This window comes from Pan paniscus, chromosome 12, assembly GCF_029289425.2.
Source record: "Pan paniscus chromosome 12, NHGRI_mPanPan1-v2.0_pri, whole genome shotgun sequence".
NCBI lineage: Eukaryota > Metazoa > Chordata > Mammalia > Primates > Hominidae > Pan > Pan paniscus.
The window spans coordinates 103,331,618-103,359,144 of record NC_073261.2 but is presented as its reverse complement, the minus strand read 5'-3'; the positions used below and the strand labels follow the sequence as shown (position 1 = coordinate 103,359,144).

Here is a 27,527-nt window from a genome sequence, read left to right as displayed (position 1 = left end):
GATAATACAATATTCCCTTTATGCATAATTTCAAAAATATCAATGTAGAGCAAACTCTCAGGGCTCAAAGAGGGAGGAATTTCTCAGCAGGAGAGGAGCAGCATGAGTTGACAATGCTTTGGCAAGGAGATAGCTCCTGGGCTCAGGAGGTTAGTTACAAACAACATGATTGAGAAAACAAGTGAATTGATCCTATGAGAGCCAGGTTCCTCACCAGCGAGAATGGAAGTCAAATATGGAAAGAAGGAGGCTATATAATAAACCATATAATATTAGACTATGTTTAGGGATATTGATCTGCACTGTGACTTCTAATAGTCAGATAAATATTCATGTACATAGATGTAGATATTCTAGCTCTGTCTGCTGCAAAGGCCCAGAAGCCAGACAAAACAGGAGCGATTAATGCATTCAGCACCAGATATTGACTCCTGAAAGGAGTCAGGCATTCGTGGAGAAATGGCTGACTGGCTGACTGCAGGGCTGGAGCTGGAAACATACAAGCCCTGGCCATCTTGTGCTGCAATGACAGAAGCATGGCCAAAAGACACAGAATCCATCTTGACAAGGGTCCCATAGCCAAGTTGGGGGCAATGTGAGCATCAAAATAAATGATGATGGTAAGAGTTATAGCCCACTAAGTAACACAGGAACCCATGAGTCCATACTGAAATACATACACATATCATACATACATAGGAGTTCTACCTTACAGTAGAATGCCAACTCATCAACGTAGAGAAAGATGGAATCAGAAAATTGCCATTTGACAACCGTCATAGTAATAACTGATTCAGGCAAGAATCATTCATCCCTGCTAATGCTGGAGGGTGAGTGTTGATAAGAAGAGTCTACGTACTTATTCTCAAAGTATCTCTTCTTAAAAATACTCACTAATTAACTTTACAGTGGATGAACCTGGCAGTCACCACCTTAACTAAGTGACTAAAGTTAACTTTTTTATTTTAACCAGGAATGGGAAAACCCACATCATATCTCTTCCAAAATGATGCACTAAGAAGAACGCAGCATCACTTCTGTGACATTCCTGCCAGAAATGTGTGACAAGGAAACATTAGAAAAATCCCAAACAATGGGATGGTCTCCCAAGTAACAGGCCCATGCTTAAAAATCATGATGGTCATAAAAGACCTGGAAAACTGTGGAACTGCTACAGGTTGAAAGAGGCTAAAAAGACAAGACAACTAAATGTAATGTGTGACCTTCGATTGGTTCCTGCACCTATAAAGAGCATGGCTGGCACAGGCAGGATCTGTGAGTGGGATCTGTGGAAGTATGTGTGTGGCGGGAGTGTGATAGCCAATGCTAATTTCCTGATCAGTGAGGTGTACTGTGGCTTTTTTTTTTTTTTTTGAGATAGAATCTCACCTGTCACCCAGGCTGGAGTGCAGTGGTGCCATCTCGGCTCACCGCAAGCTCCACCTCCTGGGTTCACGCCATTCTCCTGACTCAGCCTCCCAAGTAGCTGGGACTACAGGTGCCCACCACCACGCCCGGCTAATTTTTTTTTTTTTTTTGTATTTTTAGTAGAGATGGGGTTTCACCGTGTTAGCCAGGATGGTCTCGATCTCCTGACCTCATGATCTGCCCACCTCGGCTGATTTTTCAAAATGGTGAACAACACTTGGTAAAGTTCTGGGCAAAACATAGTACAAGTTTACCTCATTTAACAACATAATTGCATTCTTAGGCAAAAGAAGCATCAAAAATGTGCAAAAATGAACATCAATATAATGCCCTAAATATAATATCATGGAGAAATACACGGAAAAGAATAAAATAACACACTTTTCAATCTGTAAATGGTCAAGAGGATGACTAACCTAGAAGACACAATGAAGTGGCCAGATGCTCTGTGTGTCTTTACACAGACTCACTAGGAATGAGATAGCTATAAACGCATAATGTTACGGGTATATTGTAGGACAGCTCCGATACCAGGTGAGGCATTGCCATTGGTGATCATGATTTTCCATGATCAGAAAGATGAACACAATTCTTGGTCAATTCCTGAACATAATGAAACACAATCTTCTCTCAATTTACACAGTAGTTACTTCCTCTGGGAAAGTCAGTGCAAACTGCAATTGCACACAAAACGCTTTGTGCTACATGCAGAACAGTTAGAAGCTAGGCTCTGCCAGTCAAAAGATTTTTCAACTACATCAATGTCCATTGAAACATTTGAGATTCCTGTAGGATTAGAGACAATTCTCCAGGCACAGGACCCATCCCTATCCCCCCTCCCCATATCATTGTGTCAACCAAAGGCCTCTCTCACACATTTCCAAATTCCCCTACAGATGGAACTTCTCCAGGCATCAAGTGGACTCTGCAATCAACCATTTGGGTGGGGAACAGAATAATGTATATGGCTGATGAACAGCATTCTATCCCTGTCCCAGCAGACATCAATCCTAAAGAAAGTTGAGCATTTCAGCTCAGAGCACTTGCTTTAAGCCCTTCTACAATGATGTACCCACCACAGGCTACTGATACATCTCTATAAATGAATGAGCAGGTCACTTTTTTTATTTGCTGTAACAAACAAAACTGATGTTTTCTGGAAAGAGGTCAGAAAGTTCAAGAAATGGGAAGTATAAACAAGAAAGAAAACATGCCCTCAGACGCGCAGTTAGAAATGGTCAGGCATCACAGCTGGGGAACTGAGCCAGTTTCAAAGGCCTCCTTGCTGTAGCTGCTGTGGTCATTTCTCTGCTGTTTGGCAACTCCAACTTTCTCAGGTCTGATGGTCAGTGACAGTTCTGCTGGCTTGCTGGACAGGCAGTCCCCAAATCTCTCTGGTTCAGCTTCCTCCTCAAGTGTGGTCATGAATAACTTAAAAACCTTACAAGATTATCCTCAAAACAGGAGGGCAGGGGGAGGAATCTTTCAAGAACCTGCCCTGACTTGGTGGGATAGGCATCACTGAGCACCATGAGGGGCCATTGAGGATCAAGACCTTGGAGTGACAGAGTCCCCACAAGTAGAATCACAGATTTTTCCATCTCTGTCTGTTCAAATTGATGTAAAATTCTGAGTGCTTACTGACATGTTATAGATGTTCAAACATTCATACCTATAATTGTTATTATTTCTATTACTTTCTGTCCATGGAATAATGAGAAAATCAACAGCCTCTCAACTATTTCCTGGGCCTCCAAAATCAGTATTTATAAGATGAACTTGGGTCTGTGAATCTGTGAAGGTTACTTTCACCTGATAAACATTTTACCGTCAATCTTTCTGTGTCTTTTACTGAATTTTTTAAAATGCAACAAATCCACAACAATCTCAGCAATTAAGTGCACCAAATAGAAGTAATTTCCCAAATATAGAGCCAAACAGATGATATGCATGAATAGAAGATCACAAACTGGATACCCTCAAGGGACCCATTTCCCAGTGGGAGAGGGAGAGACTCTCCTCTTTCTTTTCCAGAAAACTTGGATTCATCAAAAACACAGCCCAAGAAACTGGCCTCCTCCTTCCTATTTTCCCAGTTGGCTTCTATGCTCTGGGAGAGCCTAAAGACCAGTTGGTAAGGCCACTGAGCAAAGTCTCTTTTCCCTGATGCCCAAGTCTAGCTTAACCTCAGCTTTGGTTCAGGCCAGACCTCTGCCCTTCATACCAGAAGAAATGTTTCTATGAATCAATAATTCTTCTAAATCTCAGTTGGCTAAGTGAGTCCCTCTTTCTTCGTGTCTCCCTGCCTATTAGTATCACTGCTAGGAACAATTTTGGATGGAGTTAAGGCCTTTTCCAGATTCCTCAAAGGGCTGGATCACATAGCATTGGGTAAATGAATCTATTGTTTATATTTCAAAAAGGAATGTTTATTTGCAGCAAATGCATCTTTTTCTGGGCCAGAGCCCCAGAAACTGTAGAATACATTCAAAAGACATTCAGTAAAGATATGCCTGAGTCTTACAACACTGATGCAAAACAGATGGACCCCTGTTCTCTCCATTCCTGGATCCTGGTATTCAACATAAACATGAATATTCCTTTTCTTTCTCTGTGCTGATTTCTGCTCACAGCTAGACTAGTTAGGCTCAGCCTGAGAATGAATATAGGGCTGAAGACTCAGTTATGGCAAGATCCAGGAGGAGGTCACCTCTCCAGACTGACAGCCCCTCTCACCCAGCCTCACGTGCATCGAACAACTGGTGCTGCTTTCTTCTCACTCATGTCGTGTGTGTGGAGTCTGTGTTTTGGGGCGGGGGGGCTGTGAGGTGTGTGTTGTCTCCTCAGTTTTGATGGAAGAGATGTTTTATAAAACTGTCTTTCCTACCCCCCATAGCTCTCAAAACAAGTAAAGACACACATTAGCAACCTAAATCATGTTGAACAAAGAAATGAATGAAATAAAGTACTTCTGGCTCTGTTCCCAACTATGGAAAAATAATTCCAAGCATATGTCTTCCCAGCAGACTTGCTGAAACCTCTCCATGAGATTCTGATGCTCGCTGCTGAGCCCACAGACCCTCATGCCTCTCTCTCTGTGCTGAACAGGAAGAAATCAGGTATCCTTGACAATCTCCAGTTCCAGGAAACAAGGGGTGCCGTCTCCACAGATGTGCTAACTGACCCTCAGAGAAGGAGGAGAAATTATTGAAATAAATGTTAATTTTCAAAAGCATCCCATACATGCAAAAATGTTCTCATGCTACCCAGCATGCTTCTGGGATGCAGCAGGTGGCATATGCTATAATTACTGCAGACCATACATGTACACAAACGTGCATAATACCAGGGCAAATGAAGAGTGTTGACCCAAGTGCCACATCAGCCTAAAATCTTGGAGTCACAAAAAGACTGGGAGAGGATATGCTCACTCAACCAAGAAGTATATTTGTGTGGCTGCCCCACCAGTCTACCAACCACACATGATACATGTGAATTTCATTGGTGAACACAGATTAGACTCAACTGTGACCATACTCCATAACACAGTGCCAGATTCACTGTTGGACAATGATCTCTAGTCCTCAAAAATCAAGCATTCCATTGACATAGAGTAGTCCAGGTGTGAGGCAAAGCAAGACATTTGCAATAGGCCCTACTGACATTATAAGCTGCCTTAGTCAGATAACAATGAGCTTGTCAAGCCAAGTCTACTATTGAGTTTATGCCACTGACTGATTAGAAGTGAGATTTAGAGAGTGATAGTTAAGGGTGGATATGAAGTACAATGGACAGTCTGAGACTTTTGCATCTGTGAGATACAAAACTAAATGTTCAGCAGTTGAGTTAGTGTTTTTCCATAAACCAGAGTAAGTCTTCTCAGGAAACAGGCACCAAGGAGTAAATGTGTCCTGAAGCAAAATTGCAAAATCTCTAAGTATAGCCTGGGGAGAAACTAAGTGCAACAGAGAGAAACTAAGTGCAACAGATATGCAAGAAGACACCGGGAGAGCAGAAAACCTGGAACATAGTGCCTGGAATGATGTGCAAAAAAGAACAAAAGAAATGAAATGGGAGCATTCTATTAATCCAAAACTGCAACCAACCTGAAACTGTCCAGAGTTGGTCAGGCTGGAAGAATTATCATAGCTAGAACAACCTCCATGTAGAAAGGCATGCTGAGTGGGTATATAATCACTTAACATGCACGGTGTCTCTCTATTTGCACATGTGAATGGTGTTAGAAATAAACGTAATCGTGAATGTGTCTGTTGAAAATAGAAACTTCATTCTTGAGCTCTAAGAATTCTTGAGCCCTTCCACAATTAGAACCATCAAATTCCCAGAAAGACTTGAGAAACCCCCACATGGCTTCCTGTTGGCAAAGAGAGGAGCAGTGGGCTGGAGCATGAGGGAAGGTCAGTGACCAGCGTTTAATAAAGTGTGAGCTGCAGTGACATTGTTAAAAGACACTTGTCTCAGCCTTCCAGCTCCTGAATGTATGTAATCATCAGAGAATTTTTCTGCATGGAAATGTTTCTTCATTGCCTCCTAATGTTGGTTCTGGATGTTTGATTCTAAATATTTGCTTCTGTTGTTTCCTGACTCCCACCACTGAAAAAAAAAAAAAAATGAATTCTCTTCCAAGAAAGAAACTGATGGGTCCCTCAAACAAAGAGATTCCTTGTTGATGCCACTTACGAGTCCACCAAACACACATGAATATATTTGAATTCCACATAGCAGCACAGGAGGGACTCACGCTATGACCCACCACACAGTTTTGAGTAATGCTCGCTGAGTTCAGACTTGGGGGCAGGAGAAAGGGCAGATGATTGTGTTCTGAAGCAAATTCACTAACTACAACCCATAGAAACCAGATGTGTTCTGGAGGGACAAAAAGCACAAGGGAAAGAAGGAGGAAGAGCTGAGGCAGGGCTTCTGTCCTAGGGAAAATTCAGAGTAATTAGGGAGAAAAGATGGACTCACGCAACAAAACAATGCAGTGCTAAGTGTCAGGTATCTACCAGGGACTTTCTACCCTGGCTGTCCATTAGAGTCATTGGAGAGCTTTGAGAAAACACAGCCACCCTGGCCCCACACCAAGATATTTTAATGTAATTGAAATTAGATGCGGTGCAGGCAACACTATTATTTCAAAGCTCTCTGGATATTTCTAATGTGCAGCCATGCTTGAGAACAATTTATTCCAACTACAGTGCCTTTAAGAGCTCAGATGAGAGGGAGATTCCTGAGGGTAGGAGCAGTCAGGCAAGACTTCCCAGAGGGACAGGTAGGGAAGAAAAAGAGAACCACGATTGTAAGGAAACAGGGAAAGAGGAGGTCCAGCGTGTGCCTGCTTGCAGTGGCTCTGGACACAAGCCCAACAGTGCATCCTTGATCTGATAGACCATAGGAAGTAAGAGGGCCCCCAAGATTGGTGCACTCCCATACACACAACATGTTTCAGTCATCAGGATGCTTTTCCATCCATGGTCTTTGATGTGAGGTAGGCAAGCAGGGAAAACATAAACATACCCACTGCGCAATGAGAAAATGGAGACTCAGAGAGTTGGAGTGACTCAGTAAGAGCGGTGTTTTCAGAAAATTAGTCCAGTGATGGCATGCAGTGTGAATTACAGTGTGGGAGAGAGAATTCCAGGAGGGCCCTTAGAAGACTGATACCTTCCTATAAATGGGAGGTAATATCAGGCCAAGGTATGGCAGAAGCCTTGGGAAACTCAGCAGAGTAAGAGCCACCTTTCTGCCATGTATCCCTCTATTTATGTTTGGTGCATGGGCACCAATGTTTAACACAGTAGGTTAAAGTTGGAGCAGCTCTGTCTGCATGAAGAATTGGGGAAGCTGAAGAACAGAGAGGATGGAGTTCACAGAGTGGAGTGGGGATAGCTGAGAACTTGATCGTCCTGCAAGGAGTGGCTTCCTACGCATGGTAATTTTAGGGATGGAGGAAGCCTTTTGTCCATTCCTGATGTTTCTGTCCAAGTAGAGGGAACTCCCTTGTTGAAAAGCTTTGGTTTCTGCCCATCTCCCACCACTCGTTTCATTAGGAAATTTGAGAAAAATAACTCAGGATGCTCAGCTGAACTCAGATTTCATTAATTGTGGGAACTAGCTAGTCCATGGAAAGCAGGATTTCTCCCAAAACTCTGATCTGGATAGCCCTTTCCCTGTACCAGGCCTTGCCCATTCAGTGCTACCAGGCCTAGGGAGATGGGACTGCCTCATTCTGAGCTTCAAATAACAAGCCTACTTGGTTAACAGAATGGGACTCATGGCCTCCAACTTACTTGTTATCGGTGGTATATTTGAAACCCATTCTTGCCCTTCAGTTCATAACTTATTCAGAGCCCAGCAGAAAAGAGGAGTTCTATTCATAGGGGACTTCCTCAGAAATCCCAATAATTGACAACATTATTCTAGCAGGAAAACAAAGAGATTCTTGGCATGAATCCCATGACACTGGCTGTCTCAGGTGGGTTTTCGCCATTCTATAGCTCTGCAAGGGAAAAGACTGGTGACCATCTCCACGGACAATGTCCAATGCCAGGAAACAAGGGTGGTCCACCCACGTGCCTAGTGGAACAAGCTGCCTCTGATTCAGCTCTTGGATCCACTCTGAGAAATACTATCAGGCCATGCTATGGTTGAGTATTTGTCCCATCTAAAACTCATGTTAAAATTTAATCCTCAGTATGGCAGTATTGACAGATGAGACCTTTAAGAGGTGATTGGGGCCAGGCTTGGTGGCTCATGCCTGTAATTCCAGCACTTTGGGAGGCTGAGGTGGGTGGATCACCTGAAGTCAGGAGTTTGAGACCAGCCTGGCCAACATAGTGAAACCCCATCTCTACTAAAAATACAAAAACTAGCCGGACATGGTGGCACGCACCTGTAGTTCCAGCTACTCAGGAGGCTGAGGCAGAAGAATCACTTGAACCTAGGAGGCAGAGGTTGCAATGAGCCAAGATGACACCACTGCACTCCAGCCTAGTGAAAGAGTGAGACTCCATCCCCCCGCCCAAAAAAAAGAGGTGATTGGGTCATGGGGACTTTGCCCTCATGAATTAATGAATTAATGGGTTAATGGATTAATGGAATATCATGGGAGTGGGATCAGAGGCTTTATGAGAAAAGGAAGTGGGACCTGAGCTGACACGTTAGCACGCTCACCCCCCCTTACCATGTGACATCCTGTGCTGCCTCTAGACTCTGCCGCATCCCCACCAGCAAGAAGGCCCTCACCAATGGCCCCTCGACCTTGGACTTCTCAGCCTCCAGAACTTAAGAAATAAATTCCTTTTGTTTATACATTACCAAGTTTCAGGTATTCTCTTATAAGCAACAGAAAACTAAGTCGGGCCACAACAGAGTCAAAATTTTGCAGGCATCTTGTTTGGTTACAGACTGTTGCCTCCATCAAACGCTTTCATCCACGCAGCCAGTAAATGATTGGCAGGCTCTGTTCTGTGATGTTTACAGCACTGAGAAAGTGCAGAAACCAAGGCAAATATTTTAATATTCTTTACCTGTTAAACAGCCTAACAAGCCAACTGATTACACAGTGTATCTTTAAAAGGCAAAGACAGTGTAAAAGATCATTTTTTTTCTTTAGACGAGATGATTTTGCAATTCAAGTTCCTTCAATAAAGCTAAAGTCTATGCCTTTTATAGAGCAAGGGCCAATATTTGTTCTCTATTTTTCACAGGTCTTGAGATTAAATGAGTAAATATATACATTCATATATATTTAATATATATTAAATGAGTAAATATATTCATATATATTTGATGTATTTGAATATCTATGCACTATATATATGAATATATATACACTATATATTCATATATATAGTGTATTTATGAGTAATATATATTTTTTATATTTTATATATATTTTATATATTATATATATGTTTTTATATATTTTATATTATATATCTTATATATGTATATATTATACATATCTCATATATAATATATATTATATATCTTATATATAATATATATTATATATCTTATAATATATATTATATATATCATATATAATATATGTATTATACATCTTATATTATATATCTTATATATAATACATATATTATATATAATAGATATATAATACATATATTATATATAATAGATATATAATACATATAATAGATATATAATACATATATTATATATATAATAGATATAATACATATATTATATAATAGATATATAATACATATATTATATATATAATAGATATATAATACATATATTATATATATAATAGATATATAATATATATATATATTCTTTGAGGGCTAAGCTTTTCACAAGGTCTTGGACTAAGCGACCTGGTCATCCAGAGGCTGCAGCTACTTGCTGATGCCAGAACATATGTCCCCTTGACATTTGGTCATAAGCTCATTTGTCAATATAACTTCCTTGTACCTGAGACTCCTAGGTCACTTTCTGCCCTAAGAGGATGTGGAATAAGTGCACATATTCAGCCCAAAATACAGTTAAGTCATGTGATGTGTAGAGAAAACAGAAATTCAATATATTTTTTTTTTGCTATTGGGACTTGTTTTTTAACAATGTCTACTTTTAACATTTGTTTCAGTGATTTGCTCCCAATTTACACCAGTTACATTGCCGAGTCCCATCCCCCCTTTATTAGCCCACTTCTGTTGCATATCTAAATAAACTTGGCTGTGGCTGAAACTTATACCAATTTGCCAATTTTGTGCCCCCCTCTTCCTACTCCTCAGGGCATGGGGGAAGCCAGGTGTGCTAGGTGGAGGCGGGGCTTTGGCAACTCAGGAGATGTGAATTTTGGCAGGCGTTATTTCTCATTGGAAATGTGTCCCCAAAAGTGTGGCACAAGAACCTAAGTGACTACACCTGCAAAGACAGCAATTCCTCGAGAAGCTCAGTGCTAAGGAATGGGGAGATGGCTGCGTCCTATTTCCCACTCCCCTCCACATGAGGCCCTAGAGAAAAAATTTTCTGCCCTAGCCAGAGAGGTAGGAGAGAGCTGTTGCCACTTCTGGGGTTCTGAGCCTTTTGCTGGCAATGTTGTACTTAACTTTCCTCCCTTCTCCTATTTCTTTCTGGTTTACCTATCTCTCAATGTCCAGTTCAAGTTTTGCCTCCTCCAGGAAGTCTTCCCTGACTGCTCCTGCCAGAAGCAATTGCCTCTTCAAAGATAAGAAGAATCTACCGCCTGTCCAGCCCTGTAGATGCTACCAACATCTGATTTTACTGTTTGAAGAACTTTTTCCAGACACAAATAATACAAGAGAGAACAAAAAAAAATACAATTTTTAAAAAAGTATCCAGGAGCAACATAAAGTTCAAACTATGATGCTTTCAGGTGAAAACAAGGGACCAGAAAGGGCTGAGAGTCATGGAGGGACATCAGGGTTCATCTAGTTCTGACTCTATTTGAAGTCTTCTTTTAAAAAATCATCTCTAACAAGCTCTGCATACAGATCCTACTCAAAACCTTGTAGAGGCAGGGAATGTAGTTTTTCTCCCTCACTCACTTTTGGAGCATCTCTGAAAGTCAAAAATAGTTCCTTAGATTGGCTCATAATGTATTTCCTTGTGTGATAATTGGAAAAATATTACAGCATTAAGATGAACTCTTCCATTCATTCTTTCATACCATCTATTTCTGTATAATATCACTGAGTATCAGATTCCATCTATCTGTCTATCTCTCTATCTAGTGCAAGTGCTCAACCAGCCCAATGAAACATCAACAACCAAGTCCTCCCAAGCACAGGTAGCCTGCAGCCTTACCAGACACTAGAGCTATTTGTTCATTCATTCATTCAATCCTCTATTTAGAGAATAAACCAGATACCAGACATTGTTCTTGAGACTGGCTGTGCAGCAGAGAGCAAAATAAGCAAAGAACCTACCTTCAGGGAGCCTGTGCTCTAATAAGGGAGACAGGTTAACAAGAAATCATAAGCATATACACAGGTTCAGGCAGTGAAATATGCTCTGCAGGAAAATAAAGCCATATTGATGGATAGACAGTGATTGAGAGTCGGAGGAGGTGACATTGGGGTGGCGACCTGAGTGAATTGCAGAAACAAGCCATGTCACTATCTGAAAGACGAAGCTTCCAGGGGGAAGAAGATCTAGTGTCAAGGCCAAGGCAGGGGTTTTCTTGGTGTATTAAATGAGAAAAACCAAGGCCTGTGCAGTTGGAAAACAGTGATCCAGGAAGGATGCAGGGGAGAAATGAGTTCGGGGGCTAGACAGAGCTTGATGGAGGCCTGTGGACCATGGTGAGCGTGGTGGCTTCATTCTTAGTGTGATAAGAAGCTGTTGCAGGGTTTTGAGGAGAGCCATAGCCTGGTGTAAGTTTCACAATGCCACACTGTCTGTTCTGCAGGAAAGAGAACAGATTGCGCAGGGCCCAGAGTGGAGGCTGGGAGCCCAGGCAAGAGTCTCTCTTGCTTATTCCTGCTGCTTCCTGTGTACCATCTTCCCACCTCAGTTGCAATCTGTTCCAGGGCAGACTGTTCTGGTCTGTCTGGAAACCCCGCTGCTTGGCTCCAGGGAACCTTCCAGAGCCCGAAACAGCTCCCTACATTCCACCCACCATGTTCCCCTTTCCTTTGTAACCCAACCTAATATGCCTGCACCACCATTTCCCTGTCTTTGTGCCCTTCCCCAAACACTCAGCCTGCCCACTTTCAGGGTCAAATCCTGTTCAGATAGTGCTAGGGGACTAGCAAACTAATCTCACACAGTGGTTCTCACTAAGGTGTAAATGGCAGGTGTAATGCTATGAAGAAATGTCCAGGAGGCATTTCTTCAGTGCCTATTCCAAAAGAATAGAGCTTTAGCAATATCACTTCAGAACCCATAACAGACTTCACACAAAGTATTGGCAGGATGTTAGGCCCTCCATAAAATTACAAGAAAAAGAAATAAGACCATAGATTTCAACATTGACATTATTGCAAATTAGATCATGAACATAGAATTCATCCAACGCCTGGTATGGCAAGGCTATAAAAAGGTGTCTAATCAAGCCAACCCATTTTAGAGATGAAGGAACTGAGGCTCCCAAATTAGAAGGCTTTGGCAGAGAAATCACGGGATTGGTTTGCTCTAAACTGTGAAAATTGTACAATAGGAATGGCTAGCATGATGCTGACAACTTTTATCATCATTATTATTTTGCTAATTATGCTCCATTTCTCCTTCAATCTCTTCCTCTCTATGGAATCCACCACTTATGACTCAGAACACACTTGGCATCTAGAGTCAGGTCCCCGGGGCATGAGTAGATACAACCCTACTGATCCACATTTTGACTCACCTATCCAATGGACTCAGCCCCAAAAGTAGAGGTGATCTGGCTTGGGAAAGCATCAACAGTATGAGCAGTGATCCCTAACACCTGTCATTGTGCAGGCCATCCACAGTGTGTTACCTGGGGACATTTAAGAAAGCATACATTTGTTCAAAAACAGTAACTGAAGGAAGGAAAGCTTCTTACTTGCCGTTCACTGGACTCAGGTACCACTTGGGCGCTGGCTTCTCAGAGGACCCTGGCCACCTCCGAGAATGCTGGCCCTCCAGTGCATCCAGACAGAGAAGGAAGGATCCTATGGTCTGCAGCCTCAAGGACGGCTGCACCACTGAAGCTTCAGATTAAATATTTTTGTGATTCCATAAGCAGAAAACAAACTGTTCTCGATGAATGACAGGCACAGCACAGATGCCACCTATTAAATAATTAAAATAAAGTAGAAATTAAAAATAAACAGTGGGAAATGATTTGAAACACACACAACCAAAGGATGCAGAAAAATAACTTGGGAATGAAGAAGTGAGTAAAATTAGATTTGAGTGATTTCTAAATTCAATTGCATCTAGATTAACTGGCTGTCTTTCTCCCAGAGTCAGCACGAAATAAACAATACCTACACTGAGAAATCCTAGAAGCAAGTGCACTGCTAATGCAGCCACGGTGCCAATTCTGATGGTCCCAGCATTTGCCCATGAAGACAAGATGGGAAGGTATAAAGTGAGATACGAAGAAAGGAAAATGAAAATAGAATTTGTAGTGGTCGGCAAATGCTGTGTAATGAACAATCACAGAATCTTAGTAACACACAACAATAAACACTTGTCTCTCTCAAATTTGTGGGTCAGTTATAAATTTGCTGATTTACACTGGGCTTGGCTAAATGCCTCTGCTTCAAGCTGCAGATCAGGTTGTGCTTGACATATCTCAACTGAAGTTTGGGCCCTGGTCAATTTTATGCGTGCTTATTCTAGGACTTAGGCCAAAATGGTAAAAGCAATCCAGAGGCAACTTGCATCCTGGTAAAGACAGAAATTTCAAGGCGGATGGAAACACGCAATTCCTCTGAAGCCTCAACTGGGAACTGGCATACTGCCACTTCTACCTACATTCCACTAGCCAGTATAAGTCCCATAATCAAGCCAATTTTGATGAGATGGGAAAATACACTCCACCTACTCTGATAACTGGTACTGCAAAGCCACATGGGAAAGTGGGTATGTAATTCTAATGTAGAAGATCACAAAGAACTGCAAACAATGATTCATTCCACTTCAGGTTTTATTTCACATGACGCTTTCCAAAGAAAATTGTTTCTGGGGTCCTTCAAGATGATGGTCCAGACCATGGTTCAGCAAACAGTAGCCCACAGACCAAATCCAGCTCGCCACATGTTTTCGTATGTACTGCAAACCAAAATGAGTTTTTATATTTTTAAATCATTGGGAGAAAAAAATCAAAAGAATGTTGGTTGGTAACACATGAAAATTACATGAAGTTCAAAAATCAGTATCTATAAATAAAGTTTCATTGTACCATAGCCATACTCATTTGCTTTTGTATTAACTATGCTTCTTTTATATGACACTGCCAGAGTAGAGTAGTTACAGCAGAGACCATATGGCCTACAAAGTCTGAAATAGCAACTCTGACCCTTCAAAGAAAAAGATTGCTGACTTCTGGTCTAGACCACCATTGTCCAACAGAAAAATAATGTGAGCCACATATGGATTTTACATAATCTAGTAGGCACATTAAAAAAGTAAAAAGAAATCAGTGACATTAATTATAATAATATATATATTTAATCAAATATGTCCAAAATAGTACATTTCAAAAAAGTAAAAATGAGATATTTTATTTTTTTTATACTAAGTCTTTAAAATCTGGCACGTATAAAATACTTTATTCTGTGGTGTATAAAATCTGGGGTGTATAAAATATTATATACTCACAGCACAGATCATTTCAGACTATACACATTTCAAGTGCTCAATAGCCATATATATGTATCTGGTGGGGACCCTGTAGGAAAGTAAAAACGTACACACTTTTTATGCCCTCAGAAGATGCCTAATCCTGGTTTACTAGGGTTTTTTTTTTTTCCAAACCCCCTCTGAAGTCAATTTGTTCCAAATGATCTTTTTGTTTGAATGACCACAGAATGTCTATCTATACTCAACATTATGTTACCTTGTGCCTTGAGAAGAGCCCTACCTGCAGCAGAGGCTCAAAAAGTGTTTGTTGGATAAATAAATGCATGAATGAATCATGCCTTTGTTCATATTACGCTTCTGAAGTCATTCTTTGGCTTCTCCCTATATTTGACTCCTGTCCCTGCAACTAAACTGTTTGCTGCTTAAGTATGACAATCAAGTATCTCTTATTGGACTAATTCTCCTGCAGATAAAACTATAAACCATGGGAAATACTTTTTTAAATAACTACATGAAGGCACCGAAGAACAATCAAAAATAAGAACTTAAGGCCAGACACGGTGGCTCAGGCCTGTAATCCCAGCACTTTAGGAGGCTGAGGTAGGCAGATCCCTTGAGCCCAGGAGCTTCCGACCAGCCTGAGCAACATGGTGAAACTCCATCTCTACAAAAAAATACAAAAAAATTAGCCATGTGTGGTGGCCGATGCCTTAGTGCCAGCTACTCAGGAGGCTGAGATGGGAGGATGGCTTGACATGGGGAGGTCAAGGCTGCAGTGAGCCATGATCCATGCCAAAGAACACAAGCCTTGAGGGGAGACTGGACTTATCTTGGAAGAAGGGAATGGCACCTGATTCACCTGATTTATTTCCCATTTTTACATTGTTTTTAACCTGAAGGCAGGCTTCATTCGGCAGCAAGTGGTGCGGCTGAAATTTGAAAGGCATTCCACAGTCCTATGGCTTAAAGAACCAGAGGATACAGTTCAGGGTACCCACAGCAGCTGGATGCAGGGTCGAGAGGGTGGGGTTTGGGGTGGTGGTGAGGGCTAACGCAAATAGAAATGAGCCAAGGATAGGGAGCTGATATGGTTTGAGTCTATGTCCCTGCCCAAATCTCATGACAAATTATAATCCCCAATGGTTGGAGGTGGGGGCTGGTGGGAGGTGATTGGATCAGGGGGCAGACTTCCCCCTTGCTGTTCTCATGATACTGAGTGAGTTATCAGAGATCTGGTTGTTTAAAAGCATGTAGCACCTCCCCCTCTCTCTCTTCCTCCTATTTCAGCCATGTAGGAGAAGCCTGCTTCTCCTTCGCCTTGCACCATGATTGTAAGTTTCCTGAGACCTCCTTAGCCATGCTTCTTGTACAGCCTGAAGAACTGTGAGCCAATTAAACCTCTTTTCTTTATAAATTTCCCAGTTTCAGGTATTTCTTTACAGCAGTGAGAGAACAGGCTAACACAGGAGCCCTATATTCTGCACATAAATTCTGTCCTAATATCTGGCCATCTCCTGAACTGTGCATGTATGAGACAGACATGAAGAAACCCAGCTGAGGGTAAAAGAAAAGAATTTTGCCACTGCCTGCAATATTGGAGCCAGTTTAGAATTTTAGTCCAGCAAGCTAAACTTCCTGCTTTAAAAAACAAACAAACCAAGTTTTCTGAGGACCATAACAGAATAAGCCAGAGTGTCTACAACATATAATTTAGAATGTCCTGGATACAATCTGAAATTACTAGACATACTTAAAAGCAGCAAAATGAAGTCTGACCCTGAGATAACCCAGATGTTGGCATTAGGGAAAAAAAGGATTTTAAATCAGCTGTTATAACTGTTACAACTATGCTCAAGGACATAAAGAAAAATGTTCGCCAAGTAAATAAAAACAGAAAATCTCAGCAGAGAAATAGACTGTTTAAAAAAGAACCAAATGAAATTGTAGAATTGAAAGCTAAAATTACCTGAAATGAAATATTCACTGGATGGAGATAACATAATGTGCTGTGTAGAAAATTCCATAGAACCTACCGGAAAAAAAACCTACTAGAACTAATATATTCCAGGATACAAGCTCAATATTTTAAAAATCAATTCTATTTTATTTCCCAGCAATAAGTACTCAGGACTTAAAATTTTAAAAAAGACATAATTTACAATAGCAACCCAAACTATGAAACACTTAGAGATAAGTCTAATAAGACATGTGACATGTGCAACTGAAAACCATAAAACATGGCTGAGAGAAACTGAAGAGCACCTCAAAAAATGAAGGAGGTTCATGGGTTTCTGTTTCATGGGTAGAAAGACTCAATATTGCTAAGATGTCAATTCTCTCCAAACTGTTCTATACATTCAACACAATCCCAGTGAAAATTGCAGCAGGCTTTAAGTTGAGAAGTTTATTCTAAAATTTGACTGAAATAGCTCAGTTGGCAGAGCATTAAAGTGAAGATCTAAAATTCATATGGAAACTTAAAGGACATAGAATACCAAAATAAGTTAGAGAGGAACAAAGTTGAATGACATACTACCAAGCTTCAAGATTTATTACAAGGTTACAGTAATCAAGACATTTAGTACTGGCATCAAGATAGACAAATAGACATGGAACAAAATATAGAATCCAGAATTAGACCCAAAAAATTGAAAACAAATCAATTTTCAATTGATTTTTTTACAAAAGTGTTAGGCAATTCAGTGAAGAAAGGATGGTATTCCCAACAAATGGCATTGGAAAAATTAAGCATCCATATGCATGCATCAATTAGTTAATTAATGAATTTCAATCCATAAATTATGTGAACTGAAATCATATGGATTGCATCATATATACAAATTTACTCAAAATAGGTCATGGGAATAAACATAAAATCTAAAATTATAATGCCTCTAGAAAATTAAAGCACAGGATGAAATCCCTTTTTACCTAGATTAAGCAAAGATTCTTCAAATATGATGCCAAAACAAGAATTCATGAAAGAAAAAAATTTATAAATGGGACTTTATCAAAATTTAGAACTTCTGCTTTTCAAAGGCACTGTTAAGAAAATATAAAGAAAGAGTTCCGAGATGGCCAAATAGGAACAGCTCCAGTCTACAGCTCCCAGCGTGAGTGATGCAGAAGATGGGTGACTTCTGCATTTCCAACTGAGGTACCGGGTTCATCTCACTGGGACTGGTCAGACAGTGGGTGCAGCCCAGGGAGCACGAGCCAAAGCAGGGTGGGGCATCGCCCCACACAGGAAGTGCAAGGGGTCAGGGAATTCCCTTTCCTAGCCAAGCGAAGCCATGACAGATTGTACCTGGAAAGTCGGGTAACCTCATACTCCCACCCTCATACTGCGCTTTTCCAATAGTCTTAGCAAACAGCACACCAGGAAATTATACCCCGTGCATGGCTCAGAGGGTCCCATGCCCACGGAGCCTCACTCACTGCTAGCACAGCAGTCTGAGATCAAACTGCAAGGCAGCAGTGAGGCTGGGGGAGGGGCATCCACCATTGCTGAGGCTTCAGTAGGTAAACAAAGCATCCAAGAAGCTTGAACTGAGTGTAGCCCACCACAGCTCAAGGAGGCCTGCCTGCTTCTGTAGACTCCACCTCTAGGGGTAGGGCATAGCTGAACAAAAGGCAGCAGAAACTTCTGCAGACTTAAACGTCCTTGTCTGACAGCTTTGAAGAGAGTAGTGGTTCTCCCAGCACGGAGGTGGAGATCTGAGAACGGATAGATTGCCTCCTCAAGTGAGTCTCTGACCCCCAAGTAGCCTAACTGGGAGACATCTCCCAGAATGGGCTGACTGACACCTCAAACGGCCAGGTGCCCTTCTGAGATGAAGCTTCCAGAGGAACGATCAGGCAGCAACATTTGCCATTCTGCAATATTTGCTGTTCTGCAGCCTCTGCTGGTGATACCCAGACAAACAGGGTCTGGAGTGGACCTCCAGCAAACTCCAACAGACCTGCAGCTGAGGGTCCTGACTGTTAGAAGGAAAACTAACAAACAGAAAAGACATCCACACCAAAACCCCATCTGTACATCACCATCATCAAAGACCAAAGGTAGATAAAACCACAAAGATGGGGAGAAACCAGAGCAGAAAAGCTGAAAATTCTAAAAATCAAAGGGCCTCTTCTCCTCCAAAGGAATGCAGCTCCTCACCAGCAACAGAACAAAGCCAGACAGAGAATGACTTTGACAAGTTGAGAGAAGAAGGCTTCAGAAGATTGGTAATAAAAACTTCTCTGAGCTAAAGGAGGATGTTCGAACCCATCGCAAAGAAGCTAAAAACCTTGAAAAAAGATTAGATGAATGGCTAACTAGAATAAAAAGCATAGAGAAGACCTTAAATGACCTGGTGTAGCTGAAAACCATGGCATGAGAACTACGTGACGCATGCACAAGCTTCAGTAGCCAATTCGATCAAGTGGAAGAAAGAGTATCAGTGACTGAAGATCAAATGAATGAAATGAAGTGAAAAGAGAAGTTTAGAGAAAAAAAGAGTAAAAAGAAACAAACAAAGCCTCCAAGAAATACAGGACTATGCGAAAAGATCAAATCTACATCTGATTGGTGTACCACAAAGTGATGGGGAGAATGGAACCAAGTTGGAAAACACTCTTCAGGATATTATCCAGGAAAACTTCCCCAACCTACTGAGGCAGGCCAACATTCAAATTCAGGAAATAGAGAGAATGCCACAAAGATACTCCTCGAGAAGAGCAACTCCAAGACACATAATTGTCAGATTCACCAAAGTTGAAATGAAGGAAAAAATGTCAAGGGCAGCCAGAGAGAAAGCTCGGGTTACCCACAAAGGGAAGCCCACAGACTAACAGCAGATCTCTTGGCAGAAACTCTACAAGCCAGAAGAGAGTGGGGGTCAAAATTCTTAAAAGAATTTTCAACCTAGAATTTCATATCCAGCCAAACTGAGCTTCATAAGCAAAGGAGAAATAAAATCCTTTACAGACAAGCAAATGCTGACAGATTTTGTCACCACCAGGCCTGCCTTACAAGAGCTCCTGAAGGAAGCACTAAACATTGAAAGGAACAACTGGTACCAGCCACTGCAAAAACATGCCAAATTGTAAAGACCATCGAGGCTAGGAAGAAACCGCATCAACTAACGTACAAAATAACCAGCTAACATCATAATGACAGGATCAAATTCACACATAACAATATTAACCTTAAATGTAAATGGGCTAAATGCTCCAGTTAAAAGACACAGACTGGCAAATTGGATAAAGAGTCAAGATCCATCAGTGTGCTGTATTCAGGAAACCCATCTTACATGTAGAGACACACATAGGCTCAAAATAAATGGATGGAGGAAGATCTACCAAGCAAATGGAAAAAAAAAGCAGGGGTAGCAGTCCTAGTCTCTGATGAAACAGACTTTAAACCAACAAAGATCCAAAGAGACAAGGAAGGCCATTACATAATGGTAAATGGATCAATTCAACAAGAAGAGCTAACTATCCTAAATATATATGCACCAAATACAGGAGCACCCAGATTCATGAAGCAAATCCTTAGAGACCTAGAAAGAGACTTAGACTCCCACACAATAATAATGGGAGACCTTAACACCTCACTGTCAACATTAGACAGATCAACAAGACAGAAAGTTAACAAGGATATCCAGGAATTAAACTCAGCTCTGCACCAAGCAGACCTAATAGACATCTACAGAACTCTCCATGCCAAATCAACAGAATATACATTCTTCTCAGCACCACATCGCACTTATTCCAAAATTGACCACATAGTTGGAAGTAAAGCACTCCTCAGCAAATGCAAAAGAACAGAAATTATAACAAACTGTCTCTCAGACCACAGTGCAATCAAACTAGAATTCAGGATTAAGAAACTCACTCAAAACCGCACAACTACATGGAAACTGAACAAACTGCTCCTGAACGACTGCTGGGTACTAAAGAAATGAAGGCAGAAATAAAGATGTTCTTTGAAACCAATGAGAAGAAAGACACAACATACTAGAATCTCTGGGACACATTTAAAGAAGTGTGTAGAGGGAAATTTATAGCACTAAATGCCCACAACAGAAAGCAGGAAAGATCTAAAATTGACACCCTAACATCACAATTAAAAGAACTAGAGAAGCAAGAGCAAACACATTCAAAAGCTAGCAGAAGGCAAGAAATAACTAAGATCAGAGCAGAACTGAAGAAGATAGAGATAGAAAAAACCCTTCAAAAAATCAACAAATCTAGGAGCTGGTTTTTTGAAAAGATCAACAAAATTGATAGACCACTCGCAAGACTAATAAAGAAAAAAAGAGAGAAGAATCAAATAGACACAATAAAAAATGATAAAGGGGATATCACCACCAATCCCACAGAAATACGAACTACCATCAGAGAATACTATAAACACCTCTACGCAAATAAACTAGAAAATCTAGAAGAAATGGATAAATTCCTCGACACATACACCCTCCCAAGACTAAACCAGGAAGAAGTTGAATCCCTGAATAGACCAATAACAGGCTCTGAAATTGAGGCAATAATTAATAGCCTGCCAACCAAAAAAAGTCCTGGACCAGATGGATTCACAGCCGAATTCGACCAGAGGTACAAAGAGGAGCTGGTACTATTCCTTCTGAAACTATTCCAATCAATAGAAAAAGAGGGAATCCTCCCTAACCCATTTTATGAGGCCAGCATCATCCTGATACCAAAGCCTGGCAGAGACACAACAAAAAAAGAGAATTTTAGACCAATATCCCTGATGAACATTGATGCAAAAATCCTCAATAAAATTCTGGCAAGCCGAATCCAGCAGCACATACAAAAGCTTATCCGCCACGATCAAGTTGGCTTCATCCCTGGGATGCAAGGCTGGTTCAACACACGCAAATCAATAAATGTAATACATCATATAAACAGAACCAAAGACAAAAACCTCATGATTATCTCAATAGATGCAGAAAAGGCCTTGGACAAAATTCAACAGCACTTCATGCTAAAAACTCTCAATAAACTAGGTATTGATGGGACGTCTCTCAAAATAATAAGAGTTATTTATGACAAACCCACAGCCAATATCATACTGAATGGGCAAAAACTAGAAGGATGCCCTTTGAAAACTGGCACAAGACAGGGATGCCCTCTCTCACCACTCCTATTCAACATAGTGTTGGAAGTTCTGGCCAGGGCAATCAGGCAGGAGAAAGAAATAAACGGTATTCAATTAGGAAAAGAGGAAGTCAAATTGTCCTTGTTTGCAGATGACATGATTGTATATTTAGAAAACCCCATCATCTCAGCCCAAAATCTCCTTAAGCTGATAAGCAATTTCAGCAATGTCTCAGGATACAAAATCAACGTGCAAAAATCACAAGCATTCCTATACACCAATAACAGACAAACAGAGAGCCAAATCATGAGTGAACTCCGATTCACAATTGCTTCAAAGAGAATAAAATACCTAGGAATCCAACTTAAAAGGGATGCAAAGGACCTCTTCAAGGAGAACTACAAACCACTGCTCAATGAAATAAAAGAGGAAACAAATAAATGGAAGAACATTCCATGTTCATGGATAGGAAGAATCAATATTGTGAAAATGGCCAAACTGCCCAAGGTAATTTATAGATTCAATGCCATCCCTATCAAGCTACCAATGACTTTCTTCACAGATTGGAAAAAACTGCTTTAAAGTTCATATGGAACCAAAAAAGAGCCCGCATCGCCAAGACAATCCTAAGCCAAAAGAACAAAGCTGGAGGCATCATGCTACCTGACTTCAAACTATACTACAAGGCTACAGTAACCAAAACAGCATGGTACTGGTACCAAAACAGAGATATAGAGAAATGGAACAGAACAGGGCCCTCAGAAATAATACCACACATCTACAACCATCTGATCTTTGACAACCCTGACAAAAACAAGAAATGGGGAAAGGATTCCCTGTTTAATAAATGGTGCTGGGAAAACTGGCTAGCCATGTGTAGAAAGCTGAAACTGGATCCCTTCCTTACACCTTTGTACAAAAATTAATTCAAGATGGATTAAAGACTTAAATGTTAGACCTAAAACCATAAAAACCCTAGAAGAAAACCTAGGCAATACCATTCAGGACATAGGCATGGGCAAGGACTTCATGTCTAAAACACCAAAAGCAGTGGCAACAAAGCCAAAACTGACAAATGGGATCTAATTAAGCTAAGAAGCTTCTGCACAGCAAAAGAAACCACCATCAGAGTGAACAGGCAACCTACAGAATGGGAGAAAAATTTTGCAATCTACCCATCTGACAAAGGGCTAATATCCAGAATCTACAAAGAACTTAAACAAATTTACAAGAAAAAATCAAACAACCCCATCAAAAAGTGGGTGAAGGATATGAACAGACACTTCTCAAAGAAGTGTCTTCAAAAGAAGACATTTATGCGGCCCACAGACACATGAAAAAATGTTCATCATCACTGGCCATCAGAGAAATGCAAATCAAAACCACAATGAGATACCATCTCACACCAGTTACAATGGTGATCATTAAAAAGTCAGGAAACAACAGGTGCTGGAGAAGATGTGGAGAAATAGGAACACTTTTACACTATTGGTGGGACTGCAAACTAGTTCAACCATTGCGGAAGACAGTGTAGCAATTCCTCAAGGATCTAGAACTAGAAATACCATTTGACCCAGCCATCCCATTACTGGGTATATACCCAAAGGATTATAAATCATGCTGCTATAAAGACACATGCACGTGTAAGTTTATTGCGGCACTATTCACAATAGCAAAGACTTGGAACCAACCCAAATGTCCATCAATGATAGACTGGATTAAGAAAATATGGCACATATACACCATGGAATACTATGCAGCCATTAAAAAGGATGAGTTCATGTCCCTTGTAGGGACATGGATGAAGCTGGAAACCATTCTGTGCAAACTATGACAAGGACAGAAAACCAAACACTGCATATTCTCACTCATAGGTGGGAATTGAACAATGAGAACACTTGGACACAGGGTAGGGAACATCACACACCGGGGCCTGTCATGGAGTTGGTGGGGGCGGGAGGGATAGCATTAGGAGATATATCTAACGTAAATGAAAAGTTAATGGGTACAGCACACCAACATGGTCCTATATACATATGTAACAAACCTGCACGTCATGCACATGTACCCTAGAACTTAGAGTATAATTTTAAAAAAAAGAAAATATAAAGACAAACTACAAGCTATGAGAAAATATTTTCAATATTAATTTTGATAAAGGCTTTATATCAGTATATACAAAGAACCCAAAAGTCAATAATAAGAAATCAACAACCAAATGAAAAATGGCAGAAGATTTGAGCAAATAATCAGAAAAAAAGATCTGTGGATAGCACCTTGCACATGAAAAGTTGCTCCAACATCATTAGTTCCTGGAGAAATGCAAATTAAAACCACAATGAGATACAACTACATACCCACTAGAGTGGCTAAAATTAAAAACTAGCCATCCCATACCAAACATTGGCATGAATCTAGAGCAACTGGAACTCTTTTTGTTCTTTTTTTTTTTTTTTTGAGACGGAGTCTCACTCTTGTTGCTCAGGCTGGAGTGCAATGGCACGATCTCAGCTCACCGCAACCTCCACCTCCTGAGTTCAAGTGATTCTCCTGCCTCAGCCTTCCAAGTAGCTGAGATTACAGGCACCCACCACCATGCCCACCTAATTTGTTTTAACTATTTTTAGTAGAGACAGGGTTTCACAATGTTGGCCAGGCTGGTCTCAAACTCCTGACCTCAGGTGATCCACCTGCCTCAGCTTCCCAAAGTCCTGGGATTACAGGCATTAGCCACCACACCTGGCCTGGAACTCTTATAGACTGCTGATTGGTTGTGTCAAATGGTACAACCACTTTGGAAAACAGTTTGTTATTTTTTAAAAAGTTAAACATCCATCTACTAGATATTTATTCATGAGAAATGAAAGCATACTTCCATTCAAGGACTTGTACATGAATATTCATAGCAATTTTACGTAGAATAACCAAAAACTGGAAACAACAATGCATAAACAAACTCTGATATATTCTTGCAATAGAATACTATTGTGCAATGAAAGTGAATGAGGTGTTGAAACATGCAACAACATAGTTGAAAAGTATAATAATTATGTAAGTGAAAGATGCAGACAACAAAAGAAACAACTGTCCTATTTCATTTATATAGAATTCTAGAAAATGCAAACTAATCTATAGTGACAGAAAGTAGATCATGGTTTCCTGGGGGCAAGGGAGCGACAAGAGAGGTATTACAAAGGAGCATGAGGAAGTTTTTGGGATTGGTGAATATGTTCATTATATTGATTGTGGTGATTGTCTCATGGGTGTATATGGATGTAAACCTCATCAAATTATACACTTTAAATACACGCATTTTATATTTCAATTATACCTCAATAACGCTATTAAAAACAAACAAAAATGCACTGATGCACTTAATAGTATCTTAAAGACAATAGAACAAAGTCAGTAGAGAGAGCAATAGAAATTATCCAATCTAAAGAACAGGGACAAAACATCATTACAATAATGAAAAGAGCCTCACCAATCTATGGGACGATATCAAAAGATGATTCTCATAATTGAAGTGCCAGAAGGAAAAGAAAGTAAAAAAAAAAGTGAACAATTTGAAGAAATAATTGCTGAAAATCTCGCCTGTTTGGTCAAAAACAAATTTATCAAACTCAAAATATCTGTACAGCAAGGGAAACAATCAATAGAGTGAAAATGCCACTTTTGGAATGGGAGAACATATTTGCAAACCATGTATCTGATAAGGTGTAAATTTCCAAAATATATAAGGAAAATCCACAACTTAATAGCAAAAAATAATAATAATTTAAAAATCCAATTTAAAAATGAGCAAGGGACAAAGATAGACATTTCTCCAGAGAAGACGTACACGTGGCCAACAGATATATGAAAATGTGCCCAACATCGCCAACCATCAGGGAAATGCAAGTCAAAACCACAATAAAATATCACCTCATACCTGTCAGGATGGCTACTATCAAAAAAAAAAAAAAAAAACAAAAGACAACAAGTGTTGGCAAGGTTATGGGGAAATTAGAACTCTGTACACTCTTGGTAGGAATGTAAAATGATACAGCCACAATGTAAAACAGATTGGCAATTTCTCATAAAACTAAAAATAGAGCTACCATGTATCTATTTTGGGGAATAGAGCCAAAAGAATTCAAATTAGGATTTTTTTTTTTTTTAGACAGGGTCTCACTTTGTCATTTAGGCTGGAGTACAGTGGTGCAATCATTGCTTATCACAGCCTCAAACTCCTGGGCTCAGCCAATCCTCCCACCTCAGACTCCCAAGTAGCTGAGACTATAAGCACAAACCACCATGCCAGGAAACTTTTTAATTTTTTGTAGAGATAGGGTCTCACTTTGTTGCCTGGGCTGGTCTTGAATTCCTGGCTTCAAGCAATCCTCCCTCCTCAGCCTCCTAAAGTGGCGAGATTACTGGTGTGAGCCACCACATCCAGCTAAAATCAGGATCTTGAAGAGATACCTATATTCCCATGTTCATTGTAGCATTATTCACAATAGTCAAGATATGAAAACAGCCCAAATGTCCATGGACAGATGAATGGAGAAAGAAAATGTGTTATATAGGTACAGTGGACTATTATTCGATCTTAAAAAAAGGAGAAAAAAATTACCGTTTACAACAACATGGATGGACCTGGAAGATATTATGCTAAGTGGAATGAGTCAGTCACAGAATGACAAATACTGCATGATCCTACTTACACGAAGCATCTAAAATAGTCAAACTCATAGAGTAAGAAAATTAAATGGTGGCTGCCAGGGGATGAAGGGGGTGGGGAATGAAGCATTGTTCAGCAGGTATAAAGTTACACCTACACAGGATGATTAAGCTTTAGAGATCTGCTGTATAGCATTGCATAACAAGAGGGTAGATCTCACGTTAAGTGTTTTGACCACTAAAAAGGGGCATGGGGACACGAGGAAACTTGCTCTACAGTTTCAATGTTCTTTATATGAAGTAAATAGAAACTTCTAAGTAGTTTGTGAAAATTACAGTTGTATATTGTCATCCACAGAGCAAGATTTTTCAACCTCAGAACTATTGATATTTGGGGCCAGATAATTCTTTGCTGGGTTTCCTGTGCACTGTTGGATATTTAGTGGTATCTCTGGCCTCCACTCACCAGATGCCAGTAGTACTTCTCTAGTTGTGACAACCAAAAATGTCTCCAGACATTGCCAAATTTCCCTGAGAAATAAAATCACCCCTGTGTGAGAACCACTACCACCACACACACACACACACACACACACACACAAAAACACTAACAAATAATGTAAAGAGGTATAGCTAAAAAGCCAATGAAATGAATTAAAATTGAATTCTATAAAATATTCTGTTAACCCAAAATTATTCAGGAAAGAAGGGACAGAGGAACAAAAAGAAAAATGAGAAAAACATTGATATGGTTGAGGATATTTGTCCCCTCCAAATCTCATGTTGAAACGTCATCCTCAATGTTGGAGGTGGAGCCTAGAGGGCAGTGTTTAGGTCATGGGGGCAGATCACTCATGAAGTGCCCTTCCATGGTAATGAGTTTTGACATTATTAGTTCACCCAAGAGCTAGTTGTTTAAAAAGGGCCTGGCACCTTCACTTCTCTCTCTCACTCCCTCTCTCATCATGTGACATGCCTGCTCCTCCTTTGCCTTCTGCCACAATTGAAAGCTGCTGGAGGCCCTCACCAAGAGCAGATGCCAGCACCA

General features: G+C 40.4%; 1 non-coding gene across 1 annotated transcript in view; it reads right to left on the bottom strand.

Annotated features, from left to right (window-relative positions):
- The window catches only part of LOC117979007 (uncharacterized), a 299,614-nt gene that overhangs the window by 134,972 nt on the left and 137,115 nt on the right, over positions 1 to 27,527 (bottom strand). The window contains exon 2 of the transcript XR_008955283.1: positions 12,965 to 13,193. This is a non-coding gene — a transcript (uncharacterized LOC117979007). The remainder of the gene's footprint in view (positions 1 to 12,964; positions 13,194 to 27,527) is intronic.